General features: G+C 46.1%; 1 non-coding gene across 1 annotated transcript; it reads right to left on the minus strand.

Moving 5' to 3' along the window:
* Positions 1-138, minus strand: LOC114806277. Its single transcript, XR_003754312.1, has one exon. It is a non-coding gene; the product is annotated as a small nucleolar RNA SNORA7 (small nucleolar RNA).
* Between the last annotated feature and the right edge of the window lie 15,485 nt (positions 139-15,623).

Genomic DNA, 15,623 nt, shown 5'->3' on the forward strand with positions numbered 1-15,623 from the left:
ACTTGTAGCAGATTGCCTTCCACTCGCTAGCCACTGCCCAAGCTAGAAATGGAATGGGTATGCCTCTGCTTGACTCTTTCTCCTGTAGTTGAGACTGGTAGAGTACTGGAAACTCTCCAGGTGTGACCCTGTGAGGGGCACGGTAGCTCTGCTGGACATCAGTCTTTGATTTTTTTAAGGAAGAGCCATCTAGCATTCCCAACTCTGCCTCCAGTAACTCATTTGAACAACTTGATATTAAATATATCCAACCCCTCTTGAATTTACTGATGCTTTTAGCCTGTGCAACTTCGAATAGTAACAAATTCCATGTGGTTACCACCCACTGTGTGTGAATGATTCCCTTTTGATATTATTATCCATTAAACAAAAAGGCATGAGACAGATGAGGAGAAGTATAGCTTAGTGGAAAGAGCCTGGGCACGGGAGTCAGAGGACCTGGGTTCTAATTCCAGCTCTGCCACTTGCCTGCGGTGTGACTTGGGCAAGTTCTCTGTGCCTTAGATTTCTCATCTGTAAAATGGGAACTCAACGCTGGTTCTCCCCCCTATTTAAAATGTAACCCTCATGTGGGACTGGTACAGTGTCTGACCCAATCAATTTGTATCTACCTCAGTGATTAGGACTATACTTGACACACAGTAAATGCTTAACAAACACCATAATAATAATAATAATCATCTTCCAGGAGATGATGATCTTGGGGTTTTCAGCTAAGGAAAAAGTGGACTTATGGGCTGTTGTCTTTTAGCCTAGAGAGAATGGCTTCATCTCCTGCCTCAAAATCAAGTACCTCAGAACAAAATGACTAAATGAGCTAGGGTGAATACCAGGCATTCTCTGGGCATTCAAGATGGCAGCTAAATCCAAGTCAGGACAGAGATGCTCATCTAACTTTCCAATTGGATTGATTTTTAATGGGACTTGTGCAACCAAATGGCAAGACAGAATTTACCCTTCCGTATTGGATCTCAGAGGAATGATATATTTTACTACCCAGCACACACAAGATCAAACCTAATTCAGATACCCTTTGACTTTGGTCTTTTTAGTTTTAGATCTTGGACTAAATTTGCTCCAAAGGCTCTTTAGTATGCAGCTCTACATTATACATAGCCAGCACTCCATTGGGCATTCCTGCTCCTCCCAAAATGGGACAGACACACCTAGCTCTCTCCCTGCTTCCTCCCAATCCCAGTTATGAGTGATGTGTTTTTACTGCCATACTGTACTCTCCCGAGTGCGCAGTGTTCTGCACACGGTAAACTCTCAATAAATAAATAAACTCTCATCCATCCGAAAGTATAAACTAGGACACTCTACTGCTCGGAAAGCAGCATGGTCTAGTGGAAAGAGCACAGGCCTGGGAGCTAGAGGACCTGGCTTCTAATCCCAACTGCTATGAATGTGCTATGTGACCTTGGGCAAGTCACTTAACTTCTTCGTGTTTCAGTTCTCTCACCTGTAAAGTGGGGATTAAATCCTCCTCCTTCTAATTTAGACTGTGAGTCCAGTATGGATCGGGAATGGTGTCCAACGTGATTACCCCGTATTGACCCCAGAGCTTCATTCACTGTGGGCAGGGAACATAACTAGCAACCCTGCTATACTGTACTCTCTCACACACTTAGTACAGTGCTCTGCTCACAGTAAGTGCTCAATAAAGACAAATGATTGATTGATTCCTCTGCCTGGCCCATAGTAAGTGCTTGAAAGTACCATAATGTATTATATCATTATTAATAATTATCCTCTGAAAAAAAACGGTAAAATCTAGACTGCAGGCTCACTGTGGGCAGGGAACACATCTACCAAGTCTGTTGTGCGTAAGGAATGTGACTTTTTAATGCTGCATCGTACTCTCCCAAGCACTTAGTACAGTGCTCTGCATAAAGTAAGCCCTCAATAAATATGACTGAATGAATGAACTCGGTTATATTGCACTCTCCCAAGCACTTGGACTAGTGGTCTCCACACAGTAAGCCCTCAATAACTACCACTGATTGAAATCGGGACCCTGGAATGTCTATTCAACGGGTTCTCTTTGGTCATGGGTTCGAATCCCGGCTCTGCCACTCGTCATCTGACTGTGGGCAAGTCACTTCATTTCTCTGTGCCTCAGTTACCTCATCTGTAAAATGGGGATTAAGACTGTGAGCCTCACATGGGACAACCTGATTACCCTGTATCTACCCCAGCGCTTAGAACAGTGCTCTGCACAAAGTAAGCGCTTAACAAATACCAACGTTATTATTATTATTCTCTTTACTTCCAAGCCTTTGTGATGCATTTCAAAAACGCTCTTTTAGCCAAAAGACAGGTGGATGAGTTATTGCATTCCCCAGTGCCATGCTGATGTCACCTTCTGGGAGGCCCAGAGTCCAGCACGTCTACTGCTTTCAAATGCCTGAACTCAGTTTCCCAAGCGTCAATCTGTCCTAGGTTCCCACCGGCTCCACAAGCAGCCACCCAACATTCCCACTGGATCCATATGTGTCCTGCTGGGCAAAAACACATTTAAAAGCAGCTGCTGGAGACCACCCCAGAAATGCCTAGCTCTGGATTTTAAATACCTGCACCACAGAACAGTTTATTTGTCGTTCTTGTTCGGCCTTTCCCACTCAGAACTAGCAGAGGCAGAAATGCTTATTTCTCTATTCAGCAGAATCAAAAGCTTATGTCCATTGAGTGAATGTCACTATGCCAATGACCAGGAGGAATCTCTTATTTTGCATGTTTGTCTTTGTGCCTTGATTGGCCTGGTGTGATGAGGCTTGAGGGCTGAAGTGAAAAACATCTCCATAATATTAATGTTTGCTATTTGTTAAACGCTTACTATACGTCAAGCACTGTACGAAGTGCTGATGTAGACAAGTTAACCCCCTCTAGACTGTGAGCATGCTGTGGGCAGGGATAGTCTTTATTACTGAATTGTACTTTCCCAAGCTCTTGGTAAAGTGCTCTTCACACAGTAAGCACTCAATAAATGCAGTCAAATGAATGACACAGTCCCTATGACCACATAGGGCTTACAGTTAAAGTGGAAGGGAGGGCAGGTTTTGAATTCCCATTTTACAGATGAGGAAACTGAGTCAGAGGGAAGGTAAGTGATTGGCCCAAGGTCATACTGCAAGGGAACAGTGGAGTTGGGATTAGAACCCAGGCCCTCTGTCTTCCAGGACCGAGCTCTTTCCACTAGGCCACGCTGCTTCTCTGCCCTGAAGATAAGAAATTTTAATTGACATTTCTACAGCTCGGAGGAGAGGTTGGGACGAATGTGAAGATCATCGGTCTCTGTTGTGAATGAAACAGCTAGTGCTGACGCTGATCTGAGAGACCACCCCCTTGGGGGCTTATTCCCCTAAAAAAATGAGAAGACGACTGATTCTCCCTTTCCCTTTGAGTGATATAGGTGCTTAGGGCAGCTGGTGAAATCTTTCAGACCACCAAGGAGAATTAGGGCCTCAATGTATAACCAAATGCATTATATCACTCTTCTTCAAACCCTCTGGGATCAATTCAGTCACAATATTTAAAAACAATGAATATACTGCCTTACTTTCTCATTGGTTTTCTATGACCCTCATCTTACTGGTCTTGGTGGATCTATGAGGGTTGCTTTTGCTTGCTCTTAGCGGGGCAGGGGAGAGGAGAAGTGGCTATTTACTTCCCTCCTAAATCCCCTATGGCAACTGGAGCTGTTCCATTGCAGTGAAAACTTGCTGTGCTCCAGTGCACAGCTACCCACAAAGCCCCTTTCTGAGGGCCTTTGGGAAGGTACTATGGGAAGCAGAGTGGCAGACAGTCACTGTGCTTCTGGGGGAGTGACTGAAATGATCATTTCATGTCCTGCAAGAATCACTCTGCTTGTGTGACCTTTTTCTGGAGACACTCTCCAACAGAGGTTTTGGGGACACCATCCTCTCCTGGTTCTCTTCCTAATTTCCTTACTGATCCAGTTTTGTCTGGTTCATGAAATCTTCTTCTTCCTCCTGCTCCCTTAACTGGGAGAATCCTCAGAGTCTGCCCTGAATCACTTTCTCTTCTCAATTTTTGCTCACTGCATTGAATTATACATCCACTCCCTCAACTTCAACTATTACCTCTAGGCAGAGGACTCCCAAATCTATCTCACTTAACTCTCTTTTTATGGTATTTTTCAACTGTTTACTATATGTCAGGCACAGTACTAAGTGCTGAGGTAGGTATAAGCTAATCAAGTTGGATTCAATCCCTTTTCCTGGGGATCACAGTCTTAATCCCCATTTTACACATGAGAGAATAGACGCACAGAAAAGTCAAGTGACTTGGTCAAGGCCACACATTAGCCAAGTGGCAGAGCTGGGTTTAGAACCCAGTTCCTCAGACTCCCAGGCCCATGTTCTATCCGCTAAGCCATGTTGTTTCTCAACCCTTCTCTCTCCTCTACAAATTCAAATTCCCTCCTGCTTCCAAGACATTTCTGCTCCAAGGTCCTTAGGTAGTTCATGCTCAAAGCATCCCAAAATGAACTCATCTACCAGTCCAAATCCTCTACTCCGCATCACATTCATGACAATTGGCAGCACCACTCTCCTCCCCCTTCAGCCCACAACCTTGGCAATACTCTTTATTCGTGCATCTCCTTCAGCCCCCTTATTCTATCCCCAAATCCTATCAGTACTTCCACAGCAATTCCTGAATCTTCCCCTCCCTCTCGATCCACATGGCCACCACTCTGGCTTAGGCCCCTGCACTATCCTGACTTGATTGCTGCATTACCTTCCTTTCAAATTCCCCTACCTCAGGTCCATACTTCCCTCGGCTGCCTGGATTCATTTTTTTAAGAGAAGCAGGGTATCCCAGTGGAAAGATCCCGGGCCTAGGAGTCAGAGTATCCAGGTTCTAATCGCCGATCCACCATATGTGCTGTGTGACTTTGGGCAAGTCACTTAAATTCCCCGTACCTTACTTTCCTCTTCTCTAAAATGGGGATTCAATGCTTGTTCTCCGCCCTTCTAGACTGTGAGCCCCATGTGAGGCCCGATTATCTTGTATCTACCCCAGTGCTTAGTACAGGGCTTGGCACATAGTAAGAGCTTAAACAAATACCACTATTTTTTTTCAAGTCATTCCGCATTCCTCTTCACATCAAGCAGGAACTCCTGAACTTCAACTTTAAGATGACTCAAGCAGCTTTCTCTCTCCTCCTTATCCACAATCTATTCTCCTATTAAAGATCAACTCATCCCTCTCAAGTCCACCAATTCCCATATCCCAGTCTATGCCTACCTTTTGCTCATTCATTCATTGTGGTATGTTGAGTACTTACTGTGTGCAGAGCACTGTACTAAGCTCTAGGAAAGTACAATTCGGCAACAGATGGAGACAATCCTTACCCACCAACGGGCTCAGGGTCTAGAAGAGGGGAGAGAGACTTCAAAACAAATAAATAGGCATCAATAGCGTCAGCACAAATAGAATTATAGATATATACAAATCATTAATAAAATAAATAGAATGATAATGTACATATGTACACAAGTGCTGTGAGGCGGGAAGGGGGTAGTGCAGAGGGAGGGAGTCAGGGCAATGGGGAGGAGAGGAGGAGCAGAGGAAAAGGGAGCGTCAGTCTGAGAAGGCCTCCTGGAGGAGGTGAGCTTTCGGTAGGGCTTTGAAGGAGGGAGTGTGCTAATTTGGCGGATGTGAGGAGGGAAGGTATTCCAGGCCAGAGGAGGGATGTGGGCCAGGGATCGAAGGCAGGACAGGCGAGAAAGAGGCACAGTGTGTCCTCTTCCCTGATTGGAACTTTCTCCCCCTTCACATCCTGCTCTCCGATCTTCACAGTCCTTCTGAAGTTGCATCTCCTCCAGGAAGATGTCTCTCCAAGCACCTCCGAGGTGCACCTCCAAGCACTTGGTACAGTGCTCAAGTGCTTAGTACAGGGCTTTGCGCACAGTAAGTGTTCAATAAATATGACTGGATGAAAGGAAGTCTTCCCTGATTAATCCCTTATCTCCCACCTTTTATCCTTCCAGTGGATATCAGTTTAACCATCAAACTAAAACCTCCCCCTAACCCGGTTTGTTGTCTTTCATTGGCCTAGGTGTTGTGCAAGACACTTTAACTTTTCAAGGATGATAGCCTGCCTTGTCAACCACCACTCTTGTCAGTTGCCAATTGCCAGACACTTTTCAGTTTTCAGTAATGAATAGGATTTGATTCACTTAGCCCTCGCCATTTTTCAATGGGAAAGTTAGGTGGGTCTCGGTGCTTAGAGTACTGAATACTTGCAGGAGAATTCCACTTGTTCTCTGACCATGGAAAATAAATGACTTCACCTATCCCCTGTGAGAAGGAAACCATGACTAACACTGAATTCTTTCGTGAACAGATCCGTTTTAGGAACGGCATTTGGATGTTGAAAACCCCCCCAAAAAACTACTGCAGAGGGACCAAGGGAAACCGAGGGCCAAGAGTCAGGGACTGACGGAAAGATTTACCAAGAAGAGGAGTCATCGCACACCTAACCTTCCGGAAGATGAACCAGACGAATCAGAGTCACCACAAAAAATGATTGCTGGATCTGGCATGTGAGAGACCAAGAATGTCTTCAAGGCCACTCGCTGCTCCTGGCAGAAGTGAGGTTTTTATTTCAACAATCATCCGGCCCCAGATTACAAATCCATCCTTCTCCACTGAACTGTAAGCTCCTTTAGGGCAAGAACTGGGTCTATTGCTGCCTTTCTACTCTCCTGATCATAAAGTACAGGGCCCAGATGAACAGTAGGTGCTTGATAAATCCAGATGAATTCATTCATTCATTCAGTAGTATTTATTGAGTGCGTACTATGTGCAGAGCATTGTACTAAGCACTCGGAATGTACAATTGGGCAACAGATAGACACAATCCCTGCCCAATGACAGGCTCACAGTCTAATTGGGGGAGTCAGACGGACAAAAACAAGACAACATAATCACAATGAATAGAATAATAATGTTGGTATTTGTTAAGCGCTTACTATTTGCAGAGCACCGTTCTAAGCGCTGGGGTAGATAAAGGGTAATCAGATTGTCCCACGTGAGGCTCACAGTCTTAATCCCCATTTTACAGATGAGGGAACTGAGGCACAGAGAAGTTAAGTGACTTGCCCACAGTCACACAGCTGACATGGCAGAGCTGGGATTCGAACCCATGACCTCTGACTCCCAAGCCCGGGCTTTTGCCAGAATCAAGGGGTTGTACAGCTCATTAACAAAATAAATAGGGTAATAAAAATATAAACAAATGAGCACAGTGCTGAGGGGAGGGATTGGGGGAGGGGGAGGAACAGACGGGAAAGGGGACTTAGCTGAGGGGAGGGGAAGGGGAGAAGGGGGAGGAGCAGGGAGCAGAGAGGGAGCAGAAAGGGAGCAGAGGGAAAAGCAGTAGCTCAGTCTGGAAAGGCCTCTTGGAGGAGGGGAGCTCTCAGTAGGGCTTTGAAGAGGGGAAGAGAGTTAGTTTGATGGAGGTGAGGAGGGAGGGCATTCCAGGAAAGTGGTAGGACGTGGGCCAGAGGTCAATGGCAGGATAGGGGTGAACGGGGGACGGTGACGAGGTGAGTGGCAGAGGAGCGGAGCGTGCGGGGTGGGCAGTAGAAAGAGAGAAGGGAGGTGAGGTAGGAGGGGCCAAGGTGATGGAGAGCCTTAAAGCCAAGAGTGAGGAGTTTTTGTTTCATGCGGAGGTTGATAGGCAACCACTGGAGGTTTTTAAGGAGGGGAGTGACATGTCCAGACCGTTTCTGCAGGAGGATGATCCGGGCAGCAGAATGAAGAATAGACCGGAGTAGGGAGAGACAGGAGGAAAGAAGATCAGAGAGAAGGCTGACACAATAATCAAGCCGGGATATTATGAGAGCTTGTACCGGCATGATAGCCGTTCGGATGGAGAGGAAAGGGAGGATCTTGGAGATATTGTAAAGGTGCGACCGGCAGGCACTGGTGACGGATTGGATGTGTGGGGTGAATGAGAGAGCTGAGTCAAGGATGACAACAAGGTTGTGGGTTTGAGAGACGGGAAGGATGGTCATACCATCCACAGTGATGGGGAAGTCAGGAAGAGGACAGGGTTTGGGAGGGAAGATAAGGAGCTCAGTTTTGGACACGTTGAGTTTTAGGTGGCGGGCGGAAATCCAGGTGGACACGTCCTCGAGGCAGGAGAAGATACGAGCCTGAAGGGAGGGGGAGAGGACAAGGGAGGAGATGTAGATTTGTGTGTCATCTGCATAGAGACGAGAGTTGAAGCCGTGGGAGTGAATGAGTTCACCAAGGGAGTGAGTGTAGATGGAGAACAGAAGAGGGCCAAGAAGTGACCCTTGAGAAACCCCTACAGTTAGTGGAGGGGGAGGAGGAGCCCACGGAGGATACTGCGTATGAACGGCCAGAAAGATAAGAGGAGAACCAGGAGAGGACGGAGATGAAGGAATGACTGCCTTCTCGCACCTACCCCTCTTTGAGCTCTCAGAGAAGCAGCATGGCCTCCTCAGGTCTGGGAGTCAGAAGGACCTAGGTTCTAATCCCAGCTGCATCACATGCCTATGTGACCTTGGCAAGTCACTTCACTTTTCTGTGCCTCAGTTACCACATCTGTAAAATGGGGTTTAAGATCGTGAGCTTCACGTGGGACATCGACTGTGTCCAATGTGATTAGCTTTTATCTATACCAGTGGTTAGAACAGTGTCTGGTATATATTAAGCACTTAAATACCACATACATACACATAAAGTTGCTACTCTGCTACCTTATTGTACTTAGGTTTAATTCCTCTTTAAGTAGAGATATCCCGTCCTGATCCCTCCCGATCTTATGGAAATATGTTGGAGATTCATTTGAAAGCAACCAAACACTCTAGCCTTCCCTAAGCCTGAGCTGCCAGAAACAGCATGGGCCTAGGAGCTGGACAACCTGGCTTTTAATCCTGTCTCTGCCCTCTTTAAAAAAAAATGGTATTTGGTATTTACTATGTGGCAGGCTCTGTATTAAGCGTTGGGGTAGGTAAAAGTTAAGCAGGTTAGACACAGGCCGTGTCTCACATGGGGCACACCGTCTTAATCCCCTTTTTACAGATGACATTACTGAGTCCCAGAGAAGTGAAGTCAAGTGTTGACAAGTGGCAGAGTCATGATTAGAGCCCAGGTCCTTCTGCCTCCCAAGCCCATGCTCTATCCACCGGACCCCGATTGTCCTCCCGACACTCAGCTGCAGCCACTTGCTTGCTGTTTGACCTTGGGCTAGTCATTTGACTTCTCTATGCCTCGGTTTCCTCATCTATAAAATGGGGATTCAATGCCAGCTCTCCCTCCCACTTAGAATGGGAGCCTGGTGTGGGACCGGGATCATGTCCCACCTGATTATCTTGTATCTACCCTAGCAGGCAGTACAGAGTTTAGGACGCAGTAAGTGCGTAACAAATACCATCTTCATTATTACTGTAATTAACAGTACAAAGAAGGTCTGAGGAAAGGAGGGGGACCCTGTGGCTGCTGAGAACATGGAGATCAACGGCCTCCTGAGCCTATTCTCAGCAAGAACCTCAACCCCCCAAGTGGAAGGGCCCCTGAAACTCACAGTGGACTGCAATGGGGCCAGAGGTGGCCCAGGGTCACTGAGCCCCTCTAGGTAGCCTCCATCATGACAGTGAAAATAGAGGGAGGGCTCTGCTCCAACTCTGTAATGAATACATTCTTTCTTTTGAGCCAAAGGGCAGGATTAGGGAAATTCATTTCAGTAGGCAATCAATCATTGCTATTTATTGACTACTGAGTGCTAGGCGCAGTTCTAAGGGCTTGGGAGAGTTCAACAGTAGTGAGATAGTCATTAATTCATTCAATTGCATTTAGTGAGCTCTTACTCTGTGCAAAGCACTGCACTATACGTTCCCTGCTCTCAGGGAGCTTCCAGTTCCTTGGGGGAGAGATAGTGAAAGCAAGAGATGGGCTCCAGTGAATGTGGCCCAGCTGGACTGCAAAGTTTTGTCCCCTGTGATGTCATCCCTTCTGCGTCGCCACTGTACTTGGGTCTGTGCCCATTAAGCATTTTGATATTAACTAAGCAGCGTGGTCCAGTGGATAACGCATGGGCCTAGGAGTCAGGAGGGCATGAGTTCTAATCCTGTATCTTCCACTTGCCTGCTGGGTGACCTTGGGTAAGACGGAGAAGCAGCGTGGCTCAGTGGAAAGAGCCCGGGCTTGGGAGTCAGAGGTCATGGGTTCGAATCCTGACTCTGCCACTTGTCAGCTGTGTGACTGCGGGCAGGTCACTTAACTTCTCTGTGCCTCAGTTACCTCATCTGTAAAATAGCGATTAACTGTGAGCCTCAGGTGGGACAACCTGATTACCCTGTATCTACCCCAGCACTTAGAACACTGCTCTGGCACATAGTAAGCACTTAACAAATACCAACATTATTATTATTACTTATTCTGGCCTAATGGATAGAGCTTGGGCCTGGGAGCCAGGATGACCTGAGTTCTAATCGCAGCTCTGTTGAGTGAGCTTGGGGAAGTCACTTCCCTTCTATGAGCCTCAGTTATCCCATCTGTAAAATGAGGATTAAGAATAGGAGCCCTTTGTGAGACAAAGACTATGTCCAAACTGACTACCTTGATTCACCCAAAGCTTAGTACAGTGCCTGGCATATAGTGCCATAAAATAATAATAACTGTGGTATTTGTTGAGTGCTTACTATATGCCAAGCACTGTACTAAATTTTGGGGTGGATACAGGATAATCAGGTCTCACATGGGGCTAACAGTAGGAGGGAGAACAGGTATCAAATTCCCACTTTGCAGACGCGGGAACTGAAGCACAAAGAAGTGACTTTCCAAGGTCACACAGTAGAACGGTGGCAGAGCTGGGATCAGAGCCCTGGTACTCTGATTCCCAGGCCCGCACTCTTTCCACGATGCCACAAAATGGGTGCATCAACAAGGATAACAATGATTAAATTTTTTCAGGGTGAAACTTATTGTGAATTTTCCCTCCTTTCCCCAACTTGGAAAAAGCTCCACCTTCTGCTCCCAAAGAGCCTGCTCCCTTCAGCAACACGGTAAGAGGACCTGTCCCCTTCTCACCAGAATGGAAGCTCATCAAGGGCAGGGGACGTGTCTACCAACTCTGCCGTCTTGTGCTCTCCCAAGTAGTTAATACAGTGCTCTGACACAGTAAGTGTTAAATAAATACAACAGAGGTATGGGGCATGGGACGGAGGTAGACGGGAAAGAGAAGACAATCCCTCTTACATTTATGCTTTTTGAGAAAGCCTTCCGAGTTGACTCCGCCAAAGCAGTTCCTCTTCCGTCCCTCAAGTGGAATGACCAGTTTGTCAGGCAGCCAGGAATCAGCTTCCCCGTTTGTTACTGTGCATCCTGAAAGACCATTTTCTGCTTGACACGCAGTCAGGAACAGTACCCCTTCTCCTCCAAAACAGAAGGCAGTTTGGGATTTTCATCTAGCACTAAAAGAAACCCGGCCCGTTTAGGCTAATTATTTCTTTCTTTAATTTATGAAAATAGAGGATTTGCTAGAAATGTAGAAATGATGTTAGAATAGAGGGAAGAAGACAAAGAGAGGGAGAGAAAGGGTTAAAGGGAGAGAGAAAGAGAGAGATTACTAAACTTGAATGCTAAGTTCTGTTAGGCATCTAGCATACGGTTCTTGGAAAAAGAAAACCCCTACTTTAACGTTAATAATTATTGCAATTCACATCCTTACTGCTCCCCCTCCCTCTGGCCCTGAAATTCCAACTCAGCATCATGGAATCAAATTGCTTCATTCTCCAGCCGCTGGGCAGGACTGTACTGAAACTGTCCTAGGACCGAAAGAAAGAAAAAGCAGTCTCCCTTATTCTTAAAGCAGAAGCTTCCACAATCTACCCAAGGAAAGCACTTCAGATTTTACGTTCCTTGCCGTTAGACTGTTTCTCTCAAATGTCTGCCTTATTTCCCTTCTGCAGCAAGCTGAATGTTTCCCCGTGGTCTCAGTAGAAACTGAGATCAGCTCTTCCCAGCCCCCAGACAATACCCAAGACTGAAGGCAAGCTCCTCCTTGGTTAAGGGGACCAGATTTCCCAGACTTCAAAGTGGGAGGGAGGGCCAAAAGGGCAGGAAAGACGGAAAGTCAGAGAGGCAGAGGTAAAGATGGAGTGGAGGAAAAGACAAAGATACAGAGAAAAAAGACCTAAAGGGAAGGAATTAGAGAGAGAGGGGCAGAGAGAAGGGCAGAAGGCTGGAGTGACAGTCACTCCCTCCCGCTCCCATATTATTATTCAGCCAGCAGCTCCAAGTAAGAAGAGAAAAGCAGCAGTTTGCCTCATCCTCACCTTCCCAGATTAAGTGCTCATTTCTCCCACCTGCATCTCCCACCTCTGTTATAATGTACTTTCCCAAGTGCTTAGTTGCTATCCCTATCCTTGGGGATAGGGAATGTGTCTACCACCTCTGTTCTGTTATAGTCTCCCAAATGCATAGTACAGTGCTCTATGCTCAGTAAGCTCTCAATAAATACAATTGATTGATTGACAGAAATTAATATAAATTACAGATGTGTATATAAGTACTAAGGGAGGGGTGAATAAAGGGAGCAAATCCAAGTACAAGTCTGACAGATGGTGATTACAGTTCTGTTGCCCATACTTTCTGATAATTGGGCAACATTGTTTTTGCCTTAGTAAGGTAGGATTCCTAGAAAATAGTCTCAGAAAGAATCATCAGGGAAGGCAAAGCCACTGGGGAAAATCAGAAACTGCCAGATGAACCTGAATCTTCATTCTAACACTAATGGATGCTAGATGGGTGTCATTTCCCTAGGCAAGGTTTTGTCACATCAAGACCCGGACACCCTCAAAAATGGTTGGTGGGAAGCTCTTCCTCGGCAGTATCTTCTCCCACCCTAGGTGTTGACTCTTCAGGGTCCAAAGTGCTTAGAGAAGCAGCGTTGCCTAGTCGACCGAGCATGGGGCTGGGAATCAGAGGTGCTGAATTCTAATCCCGGGGCTCCAACCTCGTCCGCTGTGTGACCTGAGGCAAGTCACTTAATTTCCCTGTGGCTTAGTTTCCTCATCTGTAAAATGGACAGTCATTACATGTTCTTCCCTCCCAGGTAAACTGTGAGCCCCATGTAGGGCCAGGATTGTGTCCAACATGTTTATCTTCTACCCACCCCAGCGCTTAGGACAGTGCTTAACAAATACCACACATTATTATTAATGTAGAGCTTGTTCTATGCTTTTAATCCCACTCACACCAATAAAGCTTAAACTCATTTCTTGGATTTTATTATAGGTAAAGTAGTCACTAACATAGCCTCCCCTCCATTTAAGGCCTTCAGAAGCCTCATTTCATACTTATTCCACATTTTGTTCTCTATTCCACAGTCTTTACACACTATGCTAAATTACTGCCTGACTCTCTCTCTAACACACTCTAGATCCATGGTATTTGTTGAGCGCTTACTGTGTGCCCAGCACTGTACTAAACACTTGGGAGAGGACAATGCAGCAAAGTCAGTAAACACTTTCCCTGCCCACAACAAGCTTACAGTTTAGAAGGGAAGAAAGACATTAATATAGAGGTATCTTTTTCATGAAATCCACACCAGGCGGAAACTCAGATCAGATTTAATTTCTGAAACTACTTTTTAGGAGATAATCTCCCAGTCAATCAATCATAGTTATAGAGTGCTTCCTGTTTGTGGAGCATTGTACTAAGCACTTGGGGGAGAATATGAGATCTGGTAGAATTGGAGAATTAGAAGACAGTTTCCCTACCCACAGTAACTTACAGTCTAGAGGGGAAAGAGAGACAGAGAGAAGATTGCGTTCTTATGTTTCAACACTGACTAGCACCAACTGGATGAGAGTGCTAAGTTTTTTATCGCAGTTCCTCCCTAAGGCAAGTGGGCGGTAGTCAGCCAGTCATTCAATCAAATGTATTTATTGAGTGCTTACAATGTTTGGAGTACTGTACTAACCTCTTGGGAAGCTACAATATAACAATAAACAGATTCCCTGCCCACCAAAATCTTACAGTCTAGAGAAGGAAACTCAACCCTATGGATTCACATGTCTGCAAACGGTTGGCTGCTTCTCCCCACTCCTTCCCTAAATTCACAATTCAGGAGATGGTGGTCCTTGGGGCAACCCATGTCACACAGCTCTGTACCAGCCGGTTCCAAGTGGAGAATGTCAAGGTCCGGGAGAGAATGGGATTTCCTCACTCTGGGGTTGGGGTCGGCATTCTTTTTCTGCTTCCAGGAGCAGGAGAATTGAGGAAGAATGATATTTTAGTGCTGCTTGAGTGCTATTGTAATGGTGAGGGCTGGCAATGCCAGTGGATCATGATTAAACAATAAATCAATCAAATTTTATCGAGTGCCTTTTTTTAATGGTATCTGTCAAGGGCTTACTATGTGCCAGGCACTATTCTAAGCACTGGAGTAGATAAAACCTAATTATATTGGACACAGTTCTTTGTCCCATAGAGGACTCACAGTCCTAATCCCCATTTTACAGATAACTTAACGGAGGTACAGAGAAGTGAAGTGACCTGCCCAAAGTCACACAGCGGGCAAGTGGTGGAGCCAGGATTAGAACCTAGGTCCTTCCGACTCCCAGAGCCATGCTCTTTCCTCTAGACCACGCTGCTTACTGCGTGCAGAGCGCCAACTAAATACTTGGGGGAGTACAACAAAATGGAGTTGATTTACTCATTCCCTGCCCACAAGGAACTTACAGTCTAGAGGGAGAGATAGACATGAAAATAAACGAGGCACATGTATTGAAGTGCTGTGGGATTGACAGTGGGGTGAATAAAGTTAAAGGGTGCTGCAGAATGGAGAGAGGGCAGGGGAAATGAGGGCTTTGTTGGGGAAGGCCTCTTGGAGGAGATGGAATTTTAATAAGGCTTTGAAGATGGGGAGAGTGATCATTTGTCAGATATGAAGGGAGGAAGGGAGTTCCAGACAGGAGGGAGGATGTGCTCAAGGTGTTGGCAGAGAGCCACAGTGCGGCTAGCTGACACGCAGGCTGAGGTGAGCCTTGATGCTGAAATGGCCAACCTTGAGGGTGTATTTGTAACACGATGTGAATATCATCCCAGAGGGAGGTAGATGAGGATGACTAAATCACAAGTTCACGAACTGCTAAACCACCTTCAATCAATCAATCATATTTAATGAGCACTTACTGTGTGCAGAGCACTCTACTAAGGGCTTGGGAGAGTACAGTTCAACAGAATTGGGAGACGCCTTCCCTGCCCACAAGGCACTTACAGTCTAATCCCCATGTTCTAATGGGAATAGATGCTCATCCCTAAAACTGTGCCCACTTCCAACCGAGGGACCTCAAACCCCACCTAACCAGGCCTCCAGGTTACCTCATTCGGAATTTACATCTTTAATTTGGAGTACATGCCTAGGAGGCAATGTTTCTAACCCCATTCATTCCATATCTGAAAGATAATTACTCTCCCCACCTTCAAAGTCTTATTAAAGGCACATCTCCTCCAAAAGACCTTCCCCAGCTAAACCCTCCTTTCCTCTTTGCCCACTCCCTTCTGCATCACCCTGACTTGCTCCCTTAATTCTTTTCCCGTCCCAGCCCGCAGCT

This window comes from Ornithorhynchus anatinus, chromosome 21 (genome assembly GCF_004115215.2).
Source record: "Ornithorhynchus anatinus isolate Pmale09 chromosome 21, mOrnAna1.pri.v4, whole genome shotgun sequence".
In the NCBI taxonomy this organism is placed as follows: domain Eukaryota; kingdom Metazoa; phylum Chordata; class Mammalia; order Monotremata; family Ornithorhynchidae; genus Ornithorhynchus; species Ornithorhynchus anatinus.